The sequence below is a fragment of the Seriola aureovittata genome, chromosome 16 (genome assembly GCF_021018895.1).
Source record: "Seriola aureovittata isolate HTS-2021-v1 ecotype China chromosome 16, ASM2101889v1, whole genome shotgun sequence".
NCBI lineage: Eukaryota > Metazoa > Chordata > Actinopteri > Carangiformes > Carangidae > Seriola > Seriola aureovittata.
In genome coordinates this window covers 13,683,037-13,691,775 of record NC_079379.1, presented here as the reverse complement: position 1 = coordinate 13,691,775, position 8,739 = coordinate 13,683,037, and the positions used below count along the sequence as shown (strand labels likewise).

The window sequence follows — 8,739 nt, the reverse complement described above, 5'->3', positions numbered from 1 at the left end:
AAAGGCCCACCCAAAGAATGTCACTGAGATGGAATTTCCTTTCATGTGTGTTTGTGTGTACAATGTGTGTGTGTGTGTGTGTGTGTACATAAAAACTACTGAAAATAATTATGTTGAAAGAAAACGAGTGATGAGTAGGGCAAGTGAAGCAAGCAGTGAGGAGCCTGTGTGGTCAGTCTGTCTGTTTGTCTGTCTGTCTGTCTCTGTCTCTCTCTCTCTCTCTCTCTCTCTCTCTCTCTCTCTCTCTCTCTCTCTCTCTCTCTCTCTCTCTCTCTCTCTCTCTCTCTCTCTCTCTCTCTCTCTCTCTCTTAAGCAGTTGTGTTGGAATGAAGCTGCTCTTCCTCAGATCCAACACAGGCGCTGGAACAGTCGCCTCCTTGTGCAAACTGGATTGTTAAGTCAGGAGAGGCTGGAAACTGAATAGTTAAGCACAAACATAAATTATGGTTCAGCTGGTTAGTTACGGAATTTCATAAATGCTGTTATTGGAATTATATATTCTCAGTTATCAACTTCAAAAATCAAGTATTTGTTGCATTTGTAGGGTATCATATTAAGAATTTATACCCCCCCCATTGTCGACAAGTTACACTTTTTTCCCATTAGTTGTTGTGCGTCATCTCTAAAACTTTTAATTGCCTACACCCCTCCAGTGAAAATCAAAGTTCGACCATGTATGCCTGACTGACTTCTGTATTACCACAGTATACTAGTTAGCAAAATGGAAAACAGGCAGAGGATTTGTGTGTTTGATGGGCAGAGTCGGAAATGCAGACGAGTGGCTGAGGGTTGGGTCGAGGAAGAGGCGGGGCCAATTTGCGTATTGATGGATCCACTAATACTCATTGAGGCAAAGGTGAAGAGTTACAAGCCATTTTGATGAAGGGATTTTTTTTTTCATGGACAAAGCTAAATATGTGATTTTGAGGCCAAGGGACGAACTTCAAGTGTTCCTTTGTTCTTGCTCAAGTCTTGAGAAGTACACACAGTTTACCCTCTGGCTATATGCAAGGGCTCTGTGTATTAGTTATTCATAAAGCAAAAACATTAACAAGGCAAACTGATGTCTTCATTTTCTGTTATGTGGTGCAGGATTTCCAGCTGGTCACAGACTCGCAGCATAAAACGTCCCTTTGTTAACAGGACACACAAAACACGCCTTACTCGCACGAGAGAGCCATTTTCTCTTTCTTGGAACCTCACAGCAATCAACGTGACTATTCATCGTGGTTATGTGCGTTTGACAGTATACAGTGGTATGAATGGACATGTATATGGGGCTGTGTATTGTTGCGTCAGCACAGCTTTCGGCCTCAGGAGGAGACCCTCTGCTGGGCAGCAGTCAAACACCTGTGGCGTGTGATGTGATTGTGGTGTGTGTGTGTATATATGTGTGTGTGTGTGTGTGTGTGTGTGTGTGTGTGTGTGTGTGTGTGTTTGTGTGTGTTTGTGTGTGCACGCGCCTTGCTGTGAAATTGTTGTTGCGTATGGCTCCGCTGTGCGCTACATGTGTGTCCTGTCGAGTCTCATGGGTGTCGGATGTGTGTACGGATGGAGCAGGGGGCTTTGATGAATGTGCCTGAGACTGCATGCTCAAGCAGTGCTGCTGCCTGTCTGACATTTTTTTTGTCCGTGTGCCTTTGAAAAGGTGGAACACATTATTCACAGACAAGGACACACGCTGAGCAGTCGCACACCTCTCCTTTACCCGCACAATGCCCGCTGCAATGCCCATTCAAGCCAATTAGTACCAGTCTGCCTCCCTATGACCGTTACAGCGAGGCAGTTCACCTTCAGCGCACACAACAGTATGGTTCTCTCTCCTAGGTGTGGACACATGCAAGCTCCGTTTCAAAAAAAAAAAAAAAAGTGTTTGTCCGAGTTCTTTTTCTCCCGTTCTGACATGTGAGAGAAAATAAAGTGTGTGTTTGCTGACAAGCAAATCCAGCAGCTTTAGTTCACCGTACTGCGTGTGTATTACAATTTGTCTCCACAGGCGTTCTGTTTAGCACCCTGTTCCCAGCAGCCCCTCGGAGTCACTCATCCCACACCTGTCAACCCGTCCCCAACCTGCCTTCAGCCTGCGTCCGATTGCCTGCTTGCATTTCTCACCGTGTCTCACCCACATGAAAGATCACGGGATGAAAGATGGAGTGTAATAAATATTAAAGAGGATTTGCTTTAAATTAGCATTACAAATGTGAGGAGTGGGGAAGGAATATTCTCTATCAGTAACTGACACTGTATGTATGGAGTGTATGGTGTGTCGTATATACGGCTTCGTTTTAAGATAGCGTTTTTAAAATGTGGGGTGTATTTGAATTTTTTATTTTTTTTTAAATCCCAACTCGATACCCCCTGACAGATCTGATTCTGTGACAAGTAGATGATGAAAGAGCTTGAACTAAATAAATTCACTTACTTAGATCAAATGATCAACAGAAAATGATATAATGTTTAATTAACTGTTTATGCAAAAATGTTTTTTGCTTCTCAAATGTGAATATTTGCTTCTTTTTTTTTCTTCCATGAAAGTAAATTGAAGAATTTTTGCTATTGGTCAGACAGAACATGCCATGTGCCAATGACAAGTTGGGCAATGAGGGGCAAGGTTCACTATCTTCTTACACCTTATAGACCAAAGGATTAATTGATGATTGATGATTGATTGAGAAAATTGTCATCAGATTCATCAGTAATGAGTATAACCGTAATGTATGTAGTGTGAAGAAGATTGTGAATCACTTAAAAATCATAGTGGTTTTAAAAATCAAGCGCAAGCTCATGTTTAACTATTATCCCAAAAGTTAAAATCACTCATCTGCAAAACATCCAATATCTGCAGAACACTGAAGCTCCAGTTTTCCAGCCTCCAATCTGTTCTGTTGTTTTTTTTTTTCCATTTAGAATATGCTTAAAATTGCCAGTGCAAAGGCAAGAGTAAGTCAATGAAGTAGTTTTTGCCAGTGGAGGAGCCACATATATCTCTCATCAGTCTTGGCCCTGTGGAAGCTTGTGGAAATATATTTGCATGTTCTTAAATCCTGTTTGAGCTGTTGTAGTTCATAATAGAAAATGTTTTCCATATTCAAATTTTGAAAGTGAGTGATATTCTCTCGTAATGCAAGTAATGCAGGATCTCCTGCTGAAGGAACAAACAAAGGAGTGATAGCTGTGTGGGTAGAATCAATGAATGGATGGATCGTGTAATGAATGAATGGAGTTCCAATTACATTTATGTGTCCCTTTTCTCTCACTCCTCATTTCTGTCGTTTACTTCTCTCCTTCCCCTTTTCTCTCATCAATGGGCTCTTTTATTACTTTTAGCTTTTATTTATCCTTTCTTTTTCTCCCTCCAACTGCCTTCCCTCCCACATTTCTCTCTTACTCCCCTTTATGCCCGTAACACACATTCTCTGAGCAGGATTATATATTGTCTTTGAAATAATATGTGAGTGTTTATGTCTTCGTTTGCCCTTGAATGAGTGTGTTGGACTTTTGCCTGCATATTTGTTTGTCTGACTGTCTGTGATGGCTGCTTTTATTGTGTGTGTGTGTGTCTCTATGTGTGTGCGTGGGTGTGTGCGTATATATGCTTTGTACATGTGTGAATATGAAAGAGTGAGAGCATCAGTTCATGTTTGCGTGTGTGTGCATGTGCGCGGCAGCATGCGTGTTTGCACATTTTCGCATTTGTGTGTCTGTATGTGTGTGTGTGTGTGTGTGTGTGTGTGTGTGTGTGTGTGTACTCAGTAGGATTATAGAGCAATAGAGGAGCTTAGCAGTGATTTGCCCATCCATTCCATTCCCCCCCTAATCCTGCACACACACACACACATGCATACTTCTTTGTGTGTGTGTGTATGTGTGTGTGTGTGTGTGTGTGTGTGTGACTAGTAGGGATCTAATAGTGTGTGTGGATTAGTAGGTTTGTGAATGGGATGTGGCTTGGGCTGAAGTAGAGCACTACACTGCCAGCAAGTTAAGGCAGCCTGACAGAGGCTTTGTGAGAGAGACAGAGAGATGAAGGGGTATGGAAAGAAAGTATAGTAGAGTGTGTAAACGGCCCACGGTTCATAGGGCACTGCTAACATGATTATGTAATGATTAAAAAAGGTTGTGAATGATAGATTATGAAGGGAACACTGGTACGATATGATTAAGATAATGTAATAAGGGTGTGCCTTCATAAATACTAGCCTTGCAATGATCATTTGTGTGTATGTGTGGGTGTGTGTGTATGTGTATGTGTGTGTGTGTGGTATGTGACCATTAGATGGCTCTGCACCTGCCGTCTCACGAGCTCCTACACACACACACACACACACGCACAGTCACACATACACACAGAGACAGATGGAAAGACATGGATAAACAAGAGAGCTGAGACTTTCGCCGACAGAGACGGGGGGGGGGGGGGGTAGATGGGTAAAGAGAGTGTAGGAAGGCGGGGGCTGCCGTTGTCATAACCGCAGCGTGTGTGAAGTTTGTGTGGGCGAAGGAGAGAGCGTGAAAGTCCGTGTGTTTGTGTGAGTGAGAGAGGGGGAGAGAGAGAGGGAGAGCAGAGCAAGTCTGTGATATGTATATGGGTGTGTGTATATATAGAAGCTTTTCATCAGTTTCCTTAGTGACTGACTGTGACTGAGACTGTTCTGTGCTCTGCAGAAAGACAGAAGAAATGAGAGACGGAGAGAGAGCAGAGCAGTATTTGCTGTGGAAAATTTCAGCACACTTAACATTTCATTGAATTTTATTACCTGGTGATTATTGAAGGAGTTTTGATGTTAATGAAGCATCTATCAGCATCACATCTGAAAAGTATGACTGTCAAGATGTTACAAAAGAGGAAATTGCAGGTTTTTCATTTTCATTCATATCTACTGTATGTCGGTCAGCATAACACCTTGTTCTTAATACAAGGAAAAAAATGTTTTTCTTGATATCCAGCTGTCTAAAACAGCTAAGGGACGTTTTCAATTTCATGTTATACACATAAAATCCATCACTCATGAAGAAAAGATATTAATTTTGAGGTTTTGACAGATTTATAACGAGGGAGATAAGCTCAGGGACAATAAAGCAGATTTTTGCAGAAGGAGTGACACTCTATCTTCGCAAGTTATGATCAAGTGGTGATGTTTTAGACATTTATTCATGGTCTCTAGTTGTTGCTAACATCCAACCAAAACAGGTTTTCTTGATCGACATGGTCAGGCAGCAGAGAGAAATGATATTTATGTGGGTCTAGAGTGTGAGGTTTGGAAGTGGAGAGCAGAGTTTTGTGTGTTTTCAGAATCGATCGAAGGGCGTTGATGTGCGACGACCTCAGCCAGACGGAGAAAGTTTCAAATGGAGAGCAAAGGTGGAGACGTTAGAGAGAGAACTCAAATCACCAAACCAAAAGCTGAGATCTTTCATAACTGATTCGCTCCTTTCTCATCTTTTTTATGCTTGTTCTACGCCCCCACTCTCTCTCTCTCTCTCTCTCTCTCTCTCTCTCTCTCTCTCTCTCTCTCGTACTGCTTTCACTTGGCGACAGATTGTAAACAAACCCACACAAATGAATTATGATTAAATGCCAAGAGGCTCCAATTGGTTGCTAAGGCAACAGACGAATGTTTCTGTGCCGTTGAGGTCACCTGAAGAAACAGAATGGACTGTGAAGCAAATACACTGTCTAGTCTGGTTTTCTGTCAGTCTCTGTTGATTTGACTTTCTGTCTGTAACTTAATTTTGTGTATGGAGTCTATCTGTATCTTTTTTTTTTTTTACATCTGTCCTTGTCATTCTGTTTTAGTCACTTAGATACGACTCAACGGTGACAATATAGATGCAGCAGTGGTTTGTTTAAAACTGTCCAAAAAACACATAAAACCCCCCGAATTATGACAAATTATGTTTCAAAACAGATGCATGGTCTCATTTCAAAACAGGAAGGACATTTTGTGATTCGTGATGACCTCATCATTGCTATATAAAATCAGGAACTATGTCTTTAACATGAACAGAAACAACGAGTAACAGATCAACAATAGAGCAGCACCTCCACAAAGTCTGTACCAACGAGTCCAGGATGAGAAACATCATAGTACTGTTGCACTGTTTGATTAGCAAATAATTATAATACCATTTTAAAACATTATTCAGTGCTTACCACCAAAAACGCTTTCCAAAATAAAATAAAAAAGATCACAGACACATCAAAGATTACCACTTTGCAAACCTCTTACCCATGCAAAGCCTCTCTGGGTACAATTTTATGTTCTTTTAGTCCTTTTAACCACATTAAAACCAAACTCCTGCCCAGCAATAGTTAAGTAGAGTCCATGAATATCCAGTTTAGCACAGGATTGATATCAAGCTGACAGGAAGACCAACCAACACAAACAGGATGTGTTTTTAGTGCATGTTTAGGCCCACGGAGTCTAGTGGGACTCATTACTGTTCTTGGTTTGTGTGTGTGTGTGTGTTAACGTCTTATGAGTGTGCGCTCACTTCTTCCCTGTGCGTGCTCCATCTCTTAGCATTGAGGAGCACATTTCATCTATATTTACTTCCAAATGGTCTTTTAACTAGGTCAGCTAACTAACGGAAATAGACTGCTGTAGTCACTGTCAGTGAGGAAATCAGTCATGACATCTAGTGGTGGAACGCAGGAAGTGCAGCCTTGTTGAGTCTGAGCAGGAATGAACCTACTGTATCTGCTAAAGAGGAAAAACACAGTAGACAGTGGTTATAATGTTGTTTGTGACTATCGTTGATCTCATACGGGTGTGTTCTTCTCAAACCTGCGTCTGCGTGTGTGTGTGTGTGTGTGTGTGAGAACTGTGTATTTACTGAGTGAATATGAGTGGACTGACAGAAATAAACTGTTTTGTTAATTAATTGTCCAAGTAATTTAAACATCTGCTGGTTCCAGTTTTTTGTTTGTTTGTTTGTTTGTTTGTTTTATATGATTTTTAAATTGAATGTCTTGGTTTTACACAATTGGTTTGATAAAAGAAACAATTTGAAAGCATCACCTTGGTCTCCAGAAACTTGTGATGGGCATTTTAAACTATTTAATAGATCATGATTAATCACTAAATTGTGAAAGCAGTGACAGATTAATCATAGTTCCAGCCCTGGATACAAGCATATCTGTGTTTGTACATGAGTTTTCCATGTGTCACTCTTTCATGCACTCTCCCTCCCTCACTCTAATCTCTACTGCTCACTCTCTTCCTCCCTCCCTCCGTCCCTCCCTCCCTGTCTCCCTCTTTATCTCTCCCACAGTCCCCCTCTCTGCCCTTCTCACTGTAACACCCTCCCACCCTCTCTCCCTCTCTCTCTCTCTCTCTCTTTCTCTCTCTCTCTCTTTCTCTGCTTGTAAGCGGTCTCTGGGCGTGCAGCCAGCTGGCGTGTGTGTGTTTTTTGAATGAATACCTGATGAAGTTGGCCGAGCAAACCGTGGGAGGGGCCCTGTGTGTGTTTGTGTGTGTGTGTGTGTGTGTGTGTGTGTGTGTGTGTGTGTGTGTGTGTGTGTGTGTGTGTGTGTGTGTGTGTGTGTGGGGCAGACAGTGTGAGAGCTCTGGCTCGCATTCAGCCCCTTGCATAATACACGTTGGAGCTCTGCATGCGGGACTCCCTCCCTGTGGGCGTGTGCGAGTGTGTGCTACCAGTTTTGTGTGTGTGTGTGTGTGTGTGTGATCACCTGAGTTCTGTGTGACACTGTTAGTCAGGGAGCTTCCTGCCTCGCTGTCAAGATTCAGGGCTGTTGGCTGTGTATGAGTGTGTGTGTAGGGGCGTGTGTGTGTGTGTGTGTGTGTGTGTGCGCGCTCGTGTGTGTATGGAGGGTGAGAAAGGCTGAGAGCAGTTTGTAGCACAAGTACACTGAATCTGCCTGGGATTTTCCGCTTGAGGGGGAGAGAGGGAGACGGAGTGAGACTCAGGGTGCTTTACAAGGGACACGGCAGAGCAGGAGAAGAGAGGAGTTAAGGGAGGAAAGGAATGAGAGAGGGGGAGAGGGAGCATGCTGCAGAAGTGGGCTACTCCTGCTACCCTGGTAAGTACACTTCACACAGTTTTGCGCTCGCTCTGAATGAAGTGTGTGTGGGAGCGAGAGAGTAAGTTTGTGTGTGTGTGTGTGTGTCCTGAACGCTTGTCTTGTTGTATCACAGTATGTCATTTGTAAGTGCGTACTGCGTCTGCCCTAGTTTTTCCTACAATCGTCGTCGCTTGTTTCTCCCATTCGGCGATCGTCCTGTGTTTCCCCTCCCTGCTTCTTCTCTTCTCTTCTCTTCTCTTCTCTTCTCTTCTCTTCTCTTCTCTTCTCTTCTCTTTCTTCTCTTCATACATTTCTCTCTTTCCTCTGTTTCCATTGGTTTTTCTTTCTTTCTCAGGCTGTCCCTGACTGTCTGTCTGTGTCCCACCACCCCCCACCTTTCCCAGTCACCCACCCAACCTCAGGGTTGTCAAGGGGTGAGAAAGTGCAAGTCATGCAACGCTGCCTAAGTGTTTGTTTTCTGAAAAAGGCTCTTTTTCTCACAGTCATTTGTTTCTCTCCATCTCTGTCTCTCTTTGTCTCTGTTACTCTTAACCACTCTCTCTCTCTCTCTCTCTCTCTCTCGCTGTTTCGCTCTTGCTTCTCGTTTTCTCCGTCACCCCTCCCTCTTCTGTTCCCCTGCTTCCCTAACTCCATCTGTCAATGGCAGATCCTCCATTACTCCCTCACTATCTTACCATACTCCTATTTGTGTG

The 8,739-nt window shown here is 42.9% G+C and overlaps 1 protein-coding gene across 2 annotated transcripts in view; it reads left to right on the top strand.

The window, feature by feature from the left end:
* atxn1a (ataxin 1a) overlaps window positions 1-8,739 on the top strand; it is a 90,826-nt gene that overhangs the window by 63,061 nt on the left and 19,026 nt on the right. The window contains exon 1 of one of the 2 annotated variants that reach the window (XM_056399572.1): window positions 7,714-8,044. The exons of the other annotated variant lie outside the window; for it this stretch is intronic. The gene's annotated coding sequence lies outside the window, so the exon portion shown is untranslated. Of the gene's footprint in view, window positions 1-7,713; window positions 8,045-8,739 lie in introns of those variants that run through there. 2 annotated transcript variants of the gene reach the window in all.